This window comes from Aquarana catesbeiana, linkage group LG03, assembly GCF_042186555.1.
Source record: "Aquarana catesbeiana isolate 2022-GZ linkage group LG03, ASM4218655v1, whole genome shotgun sequence".
NCBI lineage: Eukaryota > Metazoa > Chordata > Amphibia > Anura > Ranidae > Aquarana > Aquarana catesbeiana.
In genome coordinates this window covers 422893692-422913245 of record NC_133326.1, presented here as the reverse complement: position 1 = coordinate 422913245, position 19554 = coordinate 422893692, and positions in this window count along the sequence as shown.

The window sequence follows — 19554 nt, the reverse complement described above, 5'->3', positions numbered from 1 at the left end:
CAAAATAATCTTTTATCTTAATACTTAACTTCTCCACTATTTCCTCCTTGTCCAACAATGATTCATTCAGGCGCCAAATTCGTTCCCAACGATCCATTTGAATTGGACGGAGGGTCAGAGTTATTGGGGCGTGGTCAGACATAGTTATAGATTCGATTGTACTTGCGATGACATTCTCCAGATAAAATTGATCCACCAAGAAAAGGTCTAACCGCGAGTACATATCATGTGTTTTAGAATAATAACTAAAATTCCTAATACCTGCATGCAGGACTCGCCAGCTGTCCTAATCCCTGCATGCAGGACTCGCCAGCTGTAGAATTTGTTTAACCCGTTTTATGGCTCTGAAAGATAGGGCGGTTCTGCCTGTCGATGTGTCTATACTCGGGTCCAGCACTATATTAAAATCCCCTCCCACCACTAAACAACCTTCTTTAAATTCTTCCAATTTTCTAATTGTTTTAACCAGAAAATTAACAGACCCTTCGTTAGGTGCACATATCGAAGTGAAGGTCGTTTCCCATGCAATACACCCTTCACAAATAAAAAATGACCTTCTGGGTCACTTTGCAGGGTCTCCATTTACCAAGGGCATGACTTCTTAAACGCAATCGTGACCCCTCTTGCCCTTGCAATTGGTGACACCACATGGTACCATTGATTCATTATATTCTGGGGTAGACCTGGGATTGAGCTACCTCTAAAATGGGTCTCATGTAAGAAAACAACATCAGCCCCCAAATGCTGCAACTCCATCCAAAGGCGCCCTCTCTTATTTGGTGAGCTCAGTCCCCTTACGTTATATGACAAGATTTTCAGTATGGCCGTCATTTATTTTATCCTTAGGAATCCCCATTCCCCTTGACCCTGTTCTCTGTCTTCTCCTCTGCTAATCCCGCCCACCCTATTAACACCACAACACCCAACATTAAACAGACTATTAAACACAGACTCATAAAAAAAAAGAAAAGACTGCTCAGCATGTATATCATAAAAATAAACCTTACATACACCTCTTACATACCCAAAACCTCCCCCTAGGGGTATAGTTAAAAATCGGGGAGGGGGCCTGTGCACATAAACACCTCCTGTGTACAGGCTACCTCCCTTCCCTGCCTCTAGCAGGTTAACTAGTCCCCTCAATTGGGGCTAACCTATTGACCAAAAAAAGGTCCCCATTTCCCACCACACCCCCTCATATATTCCCCCCTCCTCCCGAGCATTGGACCCCTTCCTAAGTGGAAAAAAAAAAGTGCTTTATCAACTATCTAGGTCTTCTTTGGGCCGCACCCCTGTTAACCCTTGCCGGTGCTTCTTGCCATTGTTCAGACCGCTGTAGGGGGGGCCCTAAAAAATTTATTCTCCAATCTATGAAATCCACCATAGGAAGGTCCAGTTTCTCCGCAAATGATTTTAAGTCATCCTTTGTTCGTAATGTTGCTATTCTCCCATTCCTGGAAGCTGTCAAACTGATTGGGAACCCCCACCGATATTTAATTTCTGCCTCCTGCAGGGCCTCTAACAATGGACGGACCGACCGTCGCTTGAAAAGAGTCCGTCTTGATATATCTGGGTACAGTGCTATATTTGAACCTTCGAGTGTAATCGTGGGCTTGCTACGTGCCGTCCTCATTATGCTCTCTTTCACTGCATATTTATGCACTTTACAGATTACGTCTCTGGGTACATCAACCTTTATACTATGGGGCGGGACCCGGTGTATCCGGTCTATTTCTATGGTGTTTGGGGCATGATCCCCCATAATCTGTCCAAAAAATTTTTGTACTGTTGGGACTAATTCTGGCGTTGTGATTGATTCAGGTAGTCCTTTTATACGGATGTTTTGTCATCTGTCCCTATTTTCGTACTCGTCCAGCTGGTCCCTGTAAGAATTTAATACCTCCTCCATATTTTTTAACCACTTGACAACTGGGCACTTAAACCCCCTTCCTAACCAGACCAATTTTCAGCTTTCGGTGCTCTCACACTTTGAATGACAATTACTCAGTCATGCAACACTGTACCTATATGAAATTTATGTCCTTTTTTTCACACAAATAGAGCTTTCTTTTGGGGGTATTTAATCACCGCTGGGTTTTTTATTTTTTGCGCTATAAATCAAAAAAGACTGAAAATTCGATAAAAAAAAAAAAAAAAAAAATTCTTTGTTTCTGTTAAAATTTATTGCAGAGTATTTGCTAGTATTGGCAGAGTATTGGTAGAGTATTGGGGAGTATTGGCAGAGTTTTGCAGTGTTGCAGAGTATTGGCAGAGTATTGCACAGTGTTGCAGAGTATAGCACAGTGATGCAGAGTATTGCAGTTTTGCAGAGTATTGCAGAGTATTGCAGTATTGCAGAGTATTGCAGTGTGTTGCACAGTGTTGCAAAGTATTGCAGTATTGCAGAGTATTGCCATTATTTATATTGAGCAACGCTGTGGGCACTAAACATCCAACCCACAGCGCTGCCATCTCTCCCCCTCTCCCCCTCTCCCCCCGCACTGTACCGATCGGTACAGAGAGGGGAGGGAGGAAACGGCATCATTTGATGGAACGATCACGTGGTAAACGGCCCCGATCAGCGGCTATTTACCATGATCCGTGATGCGCCGGGTCCTCAGGACCCGGCGGTCAGGGATGTTCCCGAGTGCGCTCCCCAGGGGGCGCGCAGGAGCAACATTCTGGAATGACATCCATGGACGTCCACCCAGAACTAGCCGACCGCGCTGTTGCCGTCTTTCGGCAATGGCCCGGTCGGCAAGTGGTTAATGGAGTCTTGAACATCCGCCACTGCATGTACAGTGTTCTCTTGCTCTTTTTCCACTTTCTCCACTCTGTACCCCAGGTCCCTGATGTCCTCCTTTAAACTTTCCACTGCCTGCAGGCATGATTGTTCAACTGAATTAATTAGTTGTTGAATGTCGTTTTTAGTGGGAAGGGCCCTCAGTAGTTCCCAAATATCCCTCTCTGAGTCCGCACTCTGTCCATTCAGCCCCTGCGACCTCCTATCACCATTTTGGGGGCTCGTCTGGTCATGTAACATAGTCTGGCTGTGTGCAAGCATACACAGACCCGTGTCCCCTCCTGTTACTCTTAGGGGGGCCCTGCCTGAGACTTTGATCTACATTTGAGATTAGGTCTTGCCCTCCTGTTCCCAACATGATCTCTGTGCTTTGTGTCGTCTCTAATGTCCACCTGTTAGTCTCCAGCTGAGTCACTGCACCCAGATCCTGTGCTGGTGAACTTTGCATGTCAGTGTCCATTGATAGGTGTCCCACACCAGAGTTTAATTGGCCCTGTTCCTTAGCCCCCACTTCTTCCCTTCTTCTCCTGGGGCTCCCACCACTGGGGGGGCTTTGTTCAGGGGTCTTCCTCCCTCTGCCTGCTGTAGGTGATCTCTTACCATACACAGTGGGACCTTCTCCTATCGCCTGGATGATCGGCTTCTTCATCGGGAGCTCCCGCTCCGCTCTGTCTGTGCCGCCAGTGGCGTTTGCTCCACTCCGCTTCCTTGCGTCCATCTTCCCTGCTTGTCTCCCCTCCCCATGCTCGGGGCACGGGGCAACAAATAAGCTTGAATGCCGTCCGTTGAGCTCTGTCCCCTTCCCGCTGCTGGCTGTGAAGCGGCTTGTCTGCGGGTTGTCATCTTCTGGTAAACCGCTGCTCTTACGCCTGTAGAGTCTACCCGGAGAGTGGGAGGAATAGCTGAATGCTTAAACAATCCCTCTCATCCACGGTTCAGCTGGCCGCTTATCAGAAGCCCGTCAGTCGCTCTGCAATGTTTGCTTTGGAGCGGGGGGGTCAGAGCAGTCTCTCACACACACTGATCCTCAGCTCGGATAATTGCCTGTGTGATCAGCTTGAGAACGTGGAGGGGGGGAGGAGCACTCACTCACACACGCTCATCCATCCTGGTCTTGTGTTATGTCTTGCAGATAAAATGGATCAATTCAACAATCACAACTTCCTCCCCAAATTCATTGATATGTACAGAAAGCTGCCCTGTCTGTGGCAGGTGAAATACCCTTTTTATACTAATAGAATAAAGAGGAAGGCAGCACTGGATAAATTGCTTGAATTTGTGAAGCCACAGATCCCCACGGCAGACATCAACTATTTGAAGTGCAAAATTGGTGGCCTGAGGAGCACTTATAATAGGGAGCACAAGAAGGTCCAGGATTCCATGAGATCAGGAGCAGCAGCAGATGACATTTATTATGTACCCAGGCTGTGGTACCATGACAGACTGCGGTTTCTGTCAGACCAGACTGAAATCAGGCCATCACTCTCAACCCTTCCTTCCACTCTTCCTTCCACCCCAGCTGAGGCTTCCGATGTCCAACCTGGGCCTTCCACCCAGGAAGAAGATGTGGAGGAGCCAAGCTTGAGTCAGGTATAGCATTGTTCGACATATTTCTCAAAATTGTGTTTGATGAACAATAAACTAAAACTGTGTCCCTTTTTAATACACAGGAAAGCCTCAGCCAGGAGCAGGTTGTGGAAAGTTGCAGCCAGGAGGTGGCAGGGGAAAGTGGCAGCCAGGAGGTGGCAGGGGTAAGTGGCAGCCAGGAGGTGGCAGGGCCCAATAGCCTGACCAAATCCCAGATCCCTCCCCTCCGCCTTCAACAAAAAAAGCCCAGGAAGGGGAGGAACGTGGAGGAGTCAGCACTTGGGTTAATTTAGCAGGCTTCTGCGGCCCTCAGAACCCCCCTCCATTCTTCTTCAGGCCTATGCCTGCATGGCTGCTAACAATATGCAGGAAATGGAGGTGGGCCAATGCCTCTTTTGTGAGGAAGTGATATATATGGCCCTAAATAAGGGGTTGAGGGGCGAACTCACAAGCAAAACACACCTGTGTGAGTTGGACCATCCTCCTCCTCCTCTACCTCCTGCCACAACTCCAACACCAGAGCCACAGCCTGGAAGCAAGCATGGAAGGAAGACAAGAGAGCGATAGCCTGGGTTCAGTCTGGTCTGGCAAAAGACGCAGGCTGTTGTAAGCCCACAGCCTGGGGACATATATGTCATCTGCTGCTGTTCCTGATATGGATCACAATCCTGGACCGGACTGTGCTCCTATTAAATGGACTCCTCAGGCTACCAATTTTGCCTGTCAAATAGTTGATGTGTGCCCTGGGGTACAAGGCTTCGCTAATTTCATTAGTTTATCCAGCGTTGCCTTCCTCTTTATTTTGTTATGACCCCTTAATAAAAATTTTTTTTGAGCAAATCATTGGCTATGTGTTTTAATTAAAAAAGGACAGTTTGTTTGTGAATAGGCAGGTACATTTCAAAAATACAATATCTAATTAAGGGACACCAACACCAACCAACCTCCTTGAGGTTAAAAAATACAAGATAATAATGGTGTTGTCGTAACTTGACACACAAAACGACAAAAATTATTATAGAGATCAAAAAAACTACAAAAAAAACTACAAAAAAAAAATCAGGAGATCTTGATTTAAAAAAAAAAAAGAGATCACTATAAACAAAAATTATAAACATTATTCTGGAGAGCTGGCGAAAAAATATTGATGATTATTCATGAGATCACGAGAAATAATAAAGAAATCAGTTTGTGAGAATTCTGTGTGAATATCAGCAGCAAAACAACTTCATTATTCTAGCATTATAAAGAAGAAGAGAATGCGCTGCATTAAAAGATAAAAATTTTGCAGCGTGATGAATGTGCTATCTTTATTACGAACGCTAGTTTTACCAGACCGAGAGCTTCCGTCTCGTACTTGATTAAGAGCATGTGTGGAATTTGGTACGTCGGAATTCTCTACACATGCTTGAAATTTCCGACAATGGATTTTGTTGTCGGAAAATTTGAGAACCAGTTCTCAAATTTTTTTCGTCGGAAATTCTGACAAAAAATGTCGAACATTTGTTGTCGGAAATTCCGGCCGTGGCATTAGTTTCACATTCCTACAAAAATACAATGCCTTTAGTGAAGAGTTCTAACATATTACTACATACAAACAATAAGAAGAATACGATGTAAGACAAACATTTAGATACAAATGCAAGGGAGATATTCCATAGTTACCATGCTACTTAAAGTGGAGTTCCACCCCAAAAAAAAAAAAAAAAATAGTAATGTGTTTAAAAAAAATAAAAAAAAAACATTTGGAGACATTTTTTTTTTATTCACCTCTAAATGCCTGTTGCTAGGTCCCTCGTAGTCTGCCTCCTTCGGTGCCTGGGCTCCTGACATCACTTCCGTTGGTGCAGGAAGGGACATCGCCTCTCCACCCTCCCTCTTGTCAATCATCTGGGACACGTGTCCGGTCCCAGATGATTGCGGGGCCAGTGACGGCGCGCGGCGTGGCTCGCGCATGCGCAGTGGGTGCCCGGCTGTGAAGCCACAGCCGAGCGCCCACAGTTAAAATGCCGGCGCTGCCGAGTGGAGGTGGGGATGAGCGGGGCTTCAAGCCCCCGCATCACTGGACCCTGGGACAGGTAAGTGTCCAATTAAAAGTCAGCAGCTGCAGTATTTGTAGCTGCTGACTTTTAATCTTTTTTTTTAAATGGGAACCCCGCTTTAAAGAAACAGACAAAATAAAAACAAAAACCAGATGGATTGCTGCCTTCATTCTTTTACTCTTCTACCTTGATCGGTATATCACAACCTTTCCTCATAACTAAGATCCTCCAGACCCTTTATTAGCTTTGTTGCCCTTCTTTGCACTCGCTCCATTTCCAGTACATCCTTCCTGAGGACTGGTGCCCAGAACTGGACAGCATACTCCAGGTGCGGCCGGACCAGAGTCTTGTAGAGTGGGAGAATTATCGTTTTATCTCTGGAGTTGATCCCCTTTTTAATGCATGCCAATATTCTGTTTGCTTTGTTAGCAGCAGCTTGGCATTGCATGCCATTGCTGAGCCTATCATCTACTAGGACCCCCAGGTCCTTTTCCATCCTAGATTCCCCCAGAGGTTCTCCCCCCAGTGTATAGATTGCATTCATATTTTTGCCACCCAAATGCATTATTTTACATTTTTCTACATTGAACCTCATCTGCCATGTAGTTGCCCACCCCATTAGTTTGTTCAGATCTTTTTGCAAGGTTTCCACATCCTGCGGAGACGTTATTGCCCTGCTTAGCTTAGTATCGTCTGCAAATACAGAGATTGAACTGTTTATTCCATCCTCCAGGTCGTTTATGAACAAATTAAATAGGATTGGTCCCAGCACAGAACCCTGGGGAACCCCACTACCTACCCCTGACCATTCCGAGTACTCCCCATTTATTACCACCCTCTGAACTCACCCTTGTAGCCAGTTTTCAATCCATGTACTCACCCTATGGTCCATGCCAACGGACCTTATTTTGTACAGTAAACATTTATGGGGAACTGTGTCAAATGCTTTTGCAAAATCCAGATACACCACGTCTATGGGCCTTCCTTTATCTAGATGGCAACTCACCTCCTCATAGAAAGTTAGTAGATTGGTTTGGCAAGAACGATTCTTCATGAATCCATGCTGATTACTGCTAATGATACCGTTCTCATTACTAAAATCTTGTATATAGTCCCTTATCATCCCCTCCAAGAGTTTACATACTATTGATGTTAGGCTAACTGGTCTGTAATTCCCAGGGATGTATTTTGGGCCCTTTTTAAATATTGGTGCTACATTGGCTTTTTTACAATCAGCTGGTACCATTCCAGTCAGTAGACTGTCTGTAAAAATTAGGAACAACGGTCTGGCAATCACTTGACTGACTCCCCTAAGTACCCTCGGATGCAAGCCATCTGGTCCCGGTGATTTATTAATGTTAAGTTTCTCAAGTCTAATTTTAATTCTGTCCTCTGTTAACCATGGAGGTGCTTCCTGTGTTGTGTCATGAGGATAAACACTGCAGTTTTGGTTACTGAAGCCCCCCGATTCACTTGTGAAGACTGAGGAGAAGAATAAATTCAATACCTTCGCCATCTCCCCATCCTTTGTAAACCAGATGTCCTTCCTCATTCTTTATGGGGCCAATATGGTCAGTCCTCCCTTTTTTACTGTTTACATACTTAAAGAATTTCTTGGGATTTTTTTTGCTCTCCTCCGCTATGTGTCTTTCATGTTCTATCTTAGCCGTCCTAATTGCACCCTTACATTTCTTGTTGCATTCTTTATAAAGTCTGAATGCTGAGGATGATCCCTCAAACTTGTATTTTTTGAAGGTCTTCTCCTTTGCTTTTATATGCATTTTTACATTGGGGTTAAGCCATCCAGGACTTTTGTTCGCTCTTTTAAATTTATTACCCAATGGGATACATTGGCTAATGCCCTTAATATACTCTTAAAGCAAACCCATCTCTCCACCGTGTTCTTTGTTCCTAATATTTTATCCCAATTTATACCTTTTAGCAAGGTTTGTAGTTTAGGGAAGTTAGCTCTTTGAAATTCAGTGTCTTTGTATTCCCTTTATGTTTCCTATTTGTGTGATTTATACTGAAACTAATTGACCTGTGATCGCTGTTACCTAAATTGCCCCGTATTTTCACATCCGTGATCAGGTCTGTATTGTTGGTAATCAGTAGATCCAGTAATGTTTTATTTCTGGAAATATATAAAAAGCCGCGCATTAAAAAATGATAAATCAAAATTAAATTATTAGTAAATAGTCCTTGTGATTAAATGTCCAACACCAGATAAGGTGAACAAAACTAAATGGTGAAATAAAATATTAATGTGAAAAAATGTTTTCAATATTCAGTAGCTGATAGTAGAAGTTCAGGTAACGCAAATTCCTGTTAGATGAAATGCTTACCAGATAGCAAGCCAAATAAAACAGGTGGCTATAAACCCAGCCTGGGCCTTTGGGGAACCTATCCGGATACGTCCTGGACGAATTTCACTCACAAGCCGAATCGGATCCACGAAGGTTGTACCCAAAAAAATTTTAGGATAACATAGCGTAATACTGACACAAATATGTGGTATAAGAAAAAAGAAAAATATTTTTTTTTTTATATATATATATATATATGTGACACTCCACCAGTGATAAAATCATATAAATCATAAACCATCCAGTGCCTATAGGCACAAACGGAATTGTAAAGTGAGTGACATCAACCATGCATAACAGTGAAAAATCTCCTATATGGAGAACTGGTGCAAAAAAACCTTCCAAAAAAGCCGCTTACCAGAGTTAGAAACCAAAGAGGCATGTGATTGACCACCAGATGACAGATGGAAAAAAAGGAAGGAATCTAAAGCCGCTTACCAGAAATTATGTATAAATGAGCATATGACTGACCACCAGAGGATAAATGGAAAGGAATACCAAAGTGCAGCAAACCGCATGAAAGTCCTGCTTACCAGATAGCAGACTCTATAATGGCAGACTGATTTGATCACAGAACCGGCTTCCTGGCATGGGGCTGCGGGGATCCATTAGACCATCCATATCTCGGGCTCCGCAGTACACATATGGTAAAGAATGATGGCAATAGTGTAATACGTAAAAACTATTGTATATAAAAGAGTAACACTTACAAGTGTAGCAAACTAAAAACGCCTGCCGGCATACGAACAAACTCCCGTCCTCAATATGGCAACGTGGTGACGTCAGCACGTTCCTCCCTGTTATATTTCTAGTTGGTGCGTCTACCATCTGACCCATAAAATTGTCCTGCAAGACATTAAGGAACTGGCGAGCCTTAAATGAATGCGCGGTTCCCTCCGCCCAGTCTATGTCTGGATAATAAAAATCCCTTATTATGATAACGCTTCCCATCCTTGCTGCTAATCCAAATTGTGATACGAGATCTGTCTCCACTTCCCCCTTAGCTTCATCCCTTTGGAGCTCTACCCATAAGGATTCCACCTTCTCCCTAGCTCCCTAGCTCCCTCAGTGATGTCATCTCTCACATTCACTTGTACATTATTCTTGATATATAGGCATACCCCTCCCCCTTTTTTACCCTCTCTATCCTTGCGGTAAAGGGTATACCCTTGAATGTTTGTCAGCCAATCATGAGAGCTGTTGAACCAGGTCTCTGAAATTCCCACAAAATCCAAATCCTCCTCGTACAACAGTATCTCTAGTTCACCCATCTTGTCCGCCATGCTCCTGGCATTGGTGAACATGCCACATAGTTTAGACCGGTCGCATATTGTCCTCGTATTGGGTGTTTCGAGATCTGCCTCTGACTTTGTCATTGGTGCCAACGTGTACCATGACAGCTTGGTCTTCCCCAGACCCTCCCAGTAATCTGTCCACAAGATCCGTGATGTGCCGAACCCGAGCGCCCGGTAGACAACATACTGTTCGGCGCTTCAGGTCTTGGTTACACATTGCCCTCTCTGTCCTTCTAAGACTTGAGTCCCCTACCACCAGAATCTATCTTTCCTTTCCCTTCGCTGCCCCCCCACTCTCACTGGAGGAGTTCTTCCCCCGGCAGCTAGGAGAGTCCCTCAGCTCCAGCAGTGCTAGTCCCTGACTGGTTTCACCAATGTCACTCAATGGAGCGTACTTATTGGGATGCTCCAGTACTGGATCGGCCGCCCTGGCACTTCCTCCTCTACCCTTCCTCTACCCTTCCTGACTGTCATCCATCTACTCTTTGCTAGTGCCTGCACCTCTTTGTCTCCACCCGCCGGCCTCTGCCGTGTACGTTCCTGGCTCTCCTTTAGTATGGAGGGACTTCTCAGTGCTGACAGTTGCTTCCCCAGATTCAGAACCTGGGCTTTTCCAGGGAAACAATGTGCTTACATTTTGCACAGCAGTATTCGCCCTCGATCAGATGATCAAGGAACGCATACATGCAGCAAGATGTACAAAGAGTTGCCTCTCCACACCACCACACCTATTAAATTTAGTGAGGATTGGGGATTATACCCTGTCCAAATTAACTAACAGCTAGCTTCCTGGCACTAATACTTAAGACAATACACAGGTACACAACAAGACAATACACAGATACTCGCAGACCTACGTGCACTCGCAGAACAGTTGCAGACCTACGTGCACTCGCAGACCTACGTGCACTCGCAGGCCACTCGCAGACCTACGTGCACTTGCAGACCACTCGCAGACCTATGTGCACTCGCAGACCTATGTGCACTCGCAGACCTACGTGCACTCGCAGGCCACTCGCAGACCTACATGCACTCGAAGACTTACGTGCACTCACAGGCCACTCGCAGACCTACGTGCACTCGCAGGCCTACGTGCACTCGCAGACCTATGTGCACTCGCAGGCCCACGTGCACCCGCAGACCTACGTGCACTCGTAGGCCACTCGCAGACCTACGTGCACTTGCAGGCCACTCGCAGACCTACGTGCACTCGCAGACCTACGTGCACTCGCAATACACACGTATACAGTACACAATACACAAGTACTAATGATCCACACACACTACTCAGACAACAATCAGGTACTCACACTACACAGCTACTATGACCCCTGTTATAACCTCCTGTTTTAAACTCTGGTTTTAACTCACCACTTAGACTGGTTCCACTTGCACAGAGTTCCAACTGCCTCACAATTGAGCAGGCTCAGTATGAGTCCTATACCAGGTTATATAGGCCTCATGCACCTGTGAGCAATGAACCACTCCCCTTAATTGGTAGTCTGAAGGAACCAAAGAAAAAAAAAAAAGCTATTTAAAAAGTGACAGAAAAAGGTGATAGAAAAGCTAAAAGGAAAAGCCCCAAAAATGCAAACCAGCAATCAAAAAGCAAGACTTTTTCCCTCTCCACTCAAGGTCCCCCCTCTGGTTTTAACACACCACTTAGACTGGTTCCACTTGCACAGAGTTCCAACAGCCTCACGAATGAGCAGGCTCAGTATAAGTCCTACACCAGGTTATATAGGCCTCAAGCACCTGTGAGCAATTAACCACTCCCCTTAATTGGTAGTCTGAAGGGACCAAAGAAAAAAAAAAAAGCTATTTAAAAAGTGACAGAAAAAGGTGATAGAAAAGCTAAAAGGAAAAGCCCCAAAAATGCAACCCAGCAATCAAAAAGCAAGACTTTTTCCCTCTCCACTCAAGGTCCCCCCTCTGGTTTTAACTCACCACTTACACTGGTTCCACTTACACAGAGTTCTAACAGCCTCACAAATGAGCAGGCTCAGTATGAGTCCTACACCAGGTTATATAGGCCTCAAGCACATGTGAGCAATTAACCACTCCCCTTAATTGGTAGTCTGAAGGAGCCAAAGAAAAAAAAAAAGCTATTTAAAAAGTGACAGAAAAAGGTGATAGAAAAGCTAAAAGGAAAAGCCCCAAAAATGCAACCCATCAATCAAAAAGCAGGACTTTTTCCCTCTCCACTCAAGGTCCCCCCTCTGGTTTTAACTCACCACTTACACTGGTTCCACTTACACAGAGTTCCAACAGCCTCACGAATGAGCAGGTGGACGAGAGCAACGGGGAGCTCTCTTTTTCGGATTCCCTTTCCGACTCCGATTCTGAGTTGACATAAATTATGAGCCAGTCCTCAGTAGTGGAACACTGAGTGACTCAGAGGAAGAAGATATTCGGCCCGCCAAATGAAGGCGTTCTGGTGAGAAGGCAGTGGCTTCTACCAGCACCGCAGTGCCATCCACCAGCACGGCAGTCCCATCCACCAGCACCGCAGTGCCATGCACCAGCACCGCAGTGCCATCAACCAGCACTGCAGTGCCTCGGCAAGAAAGGCCAAGGATCCATGCCAGCCTTCCCTATGCCCTGCAGAACCCCTTGTGGCTTCCTCCTAATTCAGGAGAAGCCAACATTCCCCTTTTCACTGCCCAGCCAGGAGTCCAGGTGGACACGGAGAATATTTCCCCAATAAATGTTTTTAATTTAATTTTTACCGAGGACATGCTATCAAATATTGTGGCCCAGTGCAACCTTTATGCACAGCAATTTATTTTGAATAATCCAACATCCTACTATGCCCGTCCCTATGAGTGGAGAGACCTAACGATGGAGGAGTTGAAGGTTTTTTTAGGGCTCACATTTAATATGGGACTCACAAAAAAAACACTTTGATGTCCTATTGGTCAACCACCCCATCCACCACATGCCAGTATTCTCCAAGGTAATGCCCAGAAACAGATACCTCATGATAATGAGGTTTCTTCATTTCAATGACAATACCCAGTGCCCTCCCCGAAATGACCCAAACTATGACAGGCTTTTCAAAATTCAGCCACTTTTAAATTATTTTTCTGCAGTATTCCCCCAGCTGTTTACCCCGGACCAAAATATATGTGTGGATGAGTCCCTTGTTAAGTTTAGTGGCAGGCTTAAAATAAAACAATATATTCCCAGTAAAAGGGCCCGCTATGGGGTGAAGGTATACAAAATATGTGACCGAGTCACAGGTTACATATATGCCTTCAAAGTGTACGAAGGGAAGGACACCCAGCTGCAACCCCCTAATTGCCCAGACTACTTGGGATCAAGCGGGAAAATTGTTTGGGACCTCATATACCCCCTACTGGAGAAAGGCTACCACCTGTATGTAGACAACTTCTACACATCTCTGCCCCTGTTCCACAACCTTCACCGGAAGAAGACGCCTGCATGTGGTACCGTAAAAAAGAACCGGAAGGGCTTTCCTCAAAGTCTGGTCAATAAGAAATTGAGAAAAGGAGAAACGGCAAGTCTACGAAACAACGAGATTTTGGCAGTGAAGTGGAGAGACAAAAGAGATGTCTACATGTTGTCTTCAATCCACAATGATACCTTCATGGAAATCCCCAGAAGAAATGGCCCCATACAAAAATCTAAATGCATCTAATGATTATAATTTGTTTATGGGGGGAGTCGACTTGAATGACCAGATGCTGGAACCGTACCTTGCCACAAGGCGGACATACCATTGGTATAAAAAAGTCGCAATTTATTTTTTTCAATTGGCCATATACAATTCATATGTAATTTATCGTAACTCCACCCAAAACCCCAAACGCTTCCTTGGCTACCAGGAGGAAGTATTCACTGCGCTTATATTCCTGAACAGCCCACCAGAAAATATCCGATCAGATGTTCTAAGTCGACTCTCCGAATGCCACTTTCCCGATAAAATCCCTCCCAAACCAACAGGCCAACGACGGCAAAAAAAATGTAAGGTGTGTACCAGAGCAGGATTCAGAAGAGACACATCTTTTTATTGTGCACAATGTCCTTCTGAACCAGGCCTCTGCGTAGGTGAATATTTTCACCGTTACCATACTTCAGTAAATTATTAGTGAAGTATGGTAAACGTAAGCCTCCGTTCCTGCAATTTACCCTCACACCCCTTATGCCACTGCCTGCTCTGTAACTGACCCTGGCTTATTTAAACCACGCTTCTGCCTAACGATTCTGCACATACCTCTGCCTGATCTGGAACTGACCCTGGACTGTTATTCGACCATGCTTCTGCCTAACGATTCTGTACATACCTCTGCCTGATCTGGAACTGACCTTGGACTGTTTGACCATGATATTTGCCTGCCTCTTGGACTGATCTTGTACCCTGATACTGGACTAGTGGGATTCAACACAGGGGTCTCACATATGTGAGGGGCTCCAGAATTGTTTTTCTGGATGAAGAAAACAATTTTTTTTGTTTTCTCAATCCTAGATTAGGGTCTGGAGACTCGGAGGCTTCAAAGAGATTTGGGTGGGAGAAGCCTCTACCCCTGTCCCCATTCTGTCCTGAATGAGGTCCTACTTCTGCCTGTAGGACTTACTGCCATCATGCCTCTGCCTGACCACACCACATGGACCTGCCTACTACCAGGACCAATATTTTTGGCACTGCGGACAATATTTCTGCCTGCACTGACCCTGGACTTTATATGGACAGTAACCCTGCCTGCTGCCTGGACAATTGTGTTCGCCGCTGCTGACCAAGTCCCTGCCTGCTGCCTGGACCAGTGCTATCCTCCTGTGTACAACTGTGCTACTACAACCACAGGTAATCTTTTGTTTACACTTTGCTCAGCATAATGTATTTTGGGGTGTAATTCTTGGTATGTGCATGCTATGTGTCCCTGGAACACCTGACGGTGTTCCTTGCATGTTGGATCTCTGTATGTGGCCAGGCTGTGTAGAAGTCTCACACATGTGGTATTGCCATACTCAGGAGGAGTAGCAGAATGTATTTTGGGGTGTCATTTTTGCTATGTAAATGCTATGTGTTGGAAATATCTTATAAACGGACAACTTTGTGTAAAAAAAAAATGCGTTTTCATTTTTTTTCCACATTTTCCAAAAACTTCTGGAAAAAAATGAACTGTTAAAAAGACTCATTATGCCTCATAGATTATACGTTGGGGTGTTAGCTTTCCAAAATGGGGTCATTTTGTGGGTGTTTCCATTGTCCTTGTGCTCCAGGGCCTTCAAAAGTGTAATAGGTGGTTGAGAAATGTGATGTGTAATTTATGCTCCTAGAACACCTGATGGTGCTCCATGCATGTTGGGCCTCTGCATGTGGCCAGGCAGTAAAAAAGTCACACACATGTGGTATCGTAATACTCAGGAGGAGTAGCAAAATGTATTTTGGGGTGTCATTTTTGCTATCTAAATGCTATGTGTTGGAAATATCTTATAAACGGACAACTTTGTGTAAAAAAAATGCGTTTTCATTTTTTTTTCACATTTTTCAAAAACTTCAGGAAAAAAATGAACCGTTCAAAACACTCATTATGCCTCATAGATTATACGTTGGGGTGTTAGCTTTCCAAAATGGGGTCATTTTGTGGGTGTTTCCATTGTCCTGGTGCTCCAGGGGCTTAAAAATTGTAATAGGTGGTTGAGAAATGTGATGTGTAATTTATGCTCCTAGAACACCTGATCGTGCTCCCTGCATGTTGGGCCTCTGTATGTGGCCAGGCAGTGAAAAAGTCACACACATGTGGTATCGTAATACTCAGGAGGAGTAGCAGAATGTATTTTGGGGTGTCATTTGTGGTATACACATGCCATGTGATTGAAATAAGCTATTACAATGACAATTTTGTGGGAAAAAAAAATAACTCACCATGCCTCTAACTAAGTACATTGAAATGTCTACTTTCCAAAAAGGGGTTATTTGGGGGGCATTTGTACTTTCCTGGCTTGTTAGGGTCTCAGGAAATGAGATAGGCCACCAGTACATCAGATGTGATAATTTTTTATGATTTGCACCCATAGCTTGTAGACTCTAAAACGTTCACACAGACCAAATAATTTCCACAAATTTTTGGTTATTTTTACCAAAGATATGTAGTAGTATAAATTGTGGCCAAAATTTCTGCCGAAAAAATTACTAATTTGCAAAATTTTATCACAGAAATTAAGAAAAATTTGTTTTTTTTCAAAATTTTCGGTCTTTTTACATTTATAGCGCAAAAAATAAAAAAACCCAGAGGTGATCAAATACCACCAAAATAAAGCTCCATTTGTATGAAAAAAAGGACAAAAAAATCATTTGGGTACAGTGTTGTATGACTGAGTAATTGTAATTCAAAGTGTGAGAGCACTGAAAGCTGAAAATTGGTCTGGATAGGAGGGGGGTTTAAGTGCCCAGTAAGCAAGTGGTTAAAAAGTGACAGAAAAAGGTGATAGAAAAGCTAAAAGGAAAAGCCCCAAAAATGCAACCCGGCAATCAAAAAGCAAGGCTTTTTCCCTTCCCCTCTGGTTTTAACTCACCACTTAGACTGGTTCCACTTACACAGAGTTCCAACAGCCTCACGAATGAGCAGGCTCAGTATGAGTCCTAAACCAGGTTATATAGGCCTCAAGCACCTGTGAGCAATTAACCACTCCCCTTAATTGGTAGTCTGAAGAAACCAAAGAAAAAAAAAGCTATTTAAAAAGTGACAGAAAAAGGTGATAGAAAAGCTAAAAGGAAAAGCCCCAAAAATGCAACCCAGCAATCAAAAAGCAAGACTTTTTCCCTCTCCACTCAAGGTCCCCCCTCTGGTTTTAACTCACCACTTAGACTGGTTCCACTTACACAGAGTTCCAACAGCCTCACGAATGAGCAGGATTACGTGCACTCGCAGACCTACGTGCACAATTAAAAAACAGGTTTCCTCTTCTTTTTGTTTCTTTTCTTTGAACCTATAGATGGGGCTGCTAGCAATCCCCTCCCTTGACATTATTATATCAATGGCAACTCTTTGCAAAGACAAAAAATTGTCTGTTGCAAGCTTAGGTTTTACCCAGAAACATTCTTTCCGTGGGCTAAAATGATACACACTACAAAAGAATTTGGAATTTATTTTACACCTGAGCAGTAGCTAAATGCTAATTCATGCCAAAGAATTTTAACCAGACAACCATGTACTACACATCCAACCCACTCACCAATTTAAATTTCTGAAGGCATAACTGAACTACTTTCAAGGTCTTTTTGTCTGAAGTCTCATTTTGAACACAGTGATTAGTTTTTCCCACCTCCAGACATCAAAAGTACCTTCCAAAGGAATACACCATGCTGTACCCTCAGACTATATATGCCAATCTTTAAGGGGTCTCATGTCCAGAGCCCCAAACCCAGACCTCATGTGCTGTCCAGCTGTCTACTGCTGGGCCTATTTCTTTCCTCCCACGCATGGACGGCACATTACCCACGATGACTTAAACCGCTTATGTCTTGTCACTGCGTCCAGGGCACCCTTGCACTAACTTTCAGAGCAACTGGCTTTCAGACTATTTTACACGGCCTTCCGAAATGCTTGAATCTACTCCGCTTATATGCTAATACAACGGTGTATCGGACTCCCGACTATTTTACACAACCTTACCGGTCTCACATTATACAGCCCTGTAAACGTGTTTGCCAATTAACTACAAAGCACGATGAAATCCCTAGCTATTCAAAATTAAAAATGTGGCTTCTTTCTATCTGTACCTAGATGTTACAACAACAATGGGGATGTCTCCTGCCATTTATTCACAGAATGTTGATGGCCTCTACCCAAAACTGAATTAAAATATAAAACTCCGCTAAACAACTAAAATTAAACGTAAAAGCCAAAATGTTTTGAATTCAGTACAAAAACAGACTATTTTCATTCGAGACTGAAATATTGCACAAAAACAATGCCAAAAACTGAAATTCCTGCAAAAAGATTAATTAATTTCACTAAATGCTGAAATTCAACCCAAAAGCAGAATAATTCCACCCGGAACTAGAATTCAGCAGAAACAAAATGGTGGTACTAACAATGCTGGGCCTCAGAATGCCCTGGGATTTTTTTTTGCAGCTTAAAAAATGCGTGACACTGATAAAAGCAGCTGTAAAAACACCCCGTATGCATGAGGCCTCTAAAAGTATGAGTCAAAGCAGAAGAAGAATGTACAGAATGTCATCTGTTGCAGTTTTAATTAGGTACATAGTTACATAGTATAGTAGAATATTAGTGCTAACCCAAACATTATTATAATGACAAACTGGTGCTGCAGCTAAAAATAGCCTGAATATTCAGCTAGTAGATATGTATAAAGAATAAAGTGCACAACCAAATGAAATAGCTCCTTTAATGCAAAAAGGTGATTTTGACACAAAGTGATTAAGACCATATGATTAGGCAAAATAATAACAATGGTGATAAAGTCCATAAAGTTCTTCAGTAAGTGCAAATATGTGAAAGGACACTCCAAGGATAACTCTGTTCTTTTCATGTAAACAATCAGAGCCGCTTACCAGTGTTGCTGGATCTCAAATTATAGAGATCAAAAAGGCTCACACAGGGATCACTCATCCAAGGAATACACCTCCACGAGTTCATCCAGTAAAGGGATCCTCTCTCCTGCAGCGGCTTATCCAATGGTATGATATTCCTCACAGCAATGGCAACAACCTTCTTCAGGTCATCTCCAACAGTGGAATATATCATAAGGTAAAAAGAAGAGGCTTTATGGTGCAGTACTCCACTTAAAAATGGAATGTACTAAACTGCATATTGGGATGATGGGATGATTGGATTATTGGCTGCAATACTGAGAACTCTCACTAGATGTCAGTGTACTTTATACACATATATATGGTAATGACTCTGTTGTTTCTCAAAATATGTTATTCTTTCCTACAGTGCTTGATTCTATGTTACAAGAAGCAGTTGCTAATGTTTAACTGTTCACTTGCTGATATATATGCAGCTGTACAACAGGATCATAGTAAATTATACAGAAGTAATGTAAAAATTACATTTGACCTGTTTTTGATGGGAATATGGGTAGAATAATTATTTCTCATGGGGTTTATGGGAAGAATATCATGTTAACTCCTGACAATGAACATATTTAACCCATTTCTGATAATAATATGCATATATTTATTTTTCTACTTTGGGATTATGGGTGGAATATTGTAGTTAAACATGCATAGGAATATATTAAACCCATTTCTGTTAAGCATATGCATATAATTATTTTTTTTACATTTGGATTATGGGTGGAATATTGTTTATAAATATACATATTGATAGGGAAATCCCAGAACTCAGGGGTTTCCAATAACATTTTGACTGCTGAACCACATTCAAAAAGATGTATTTAATATTCAAGCCTATGGTTTTAGCCATAGGCAGGGAGAGCAATACAGTAAGTACATGGTGACATTC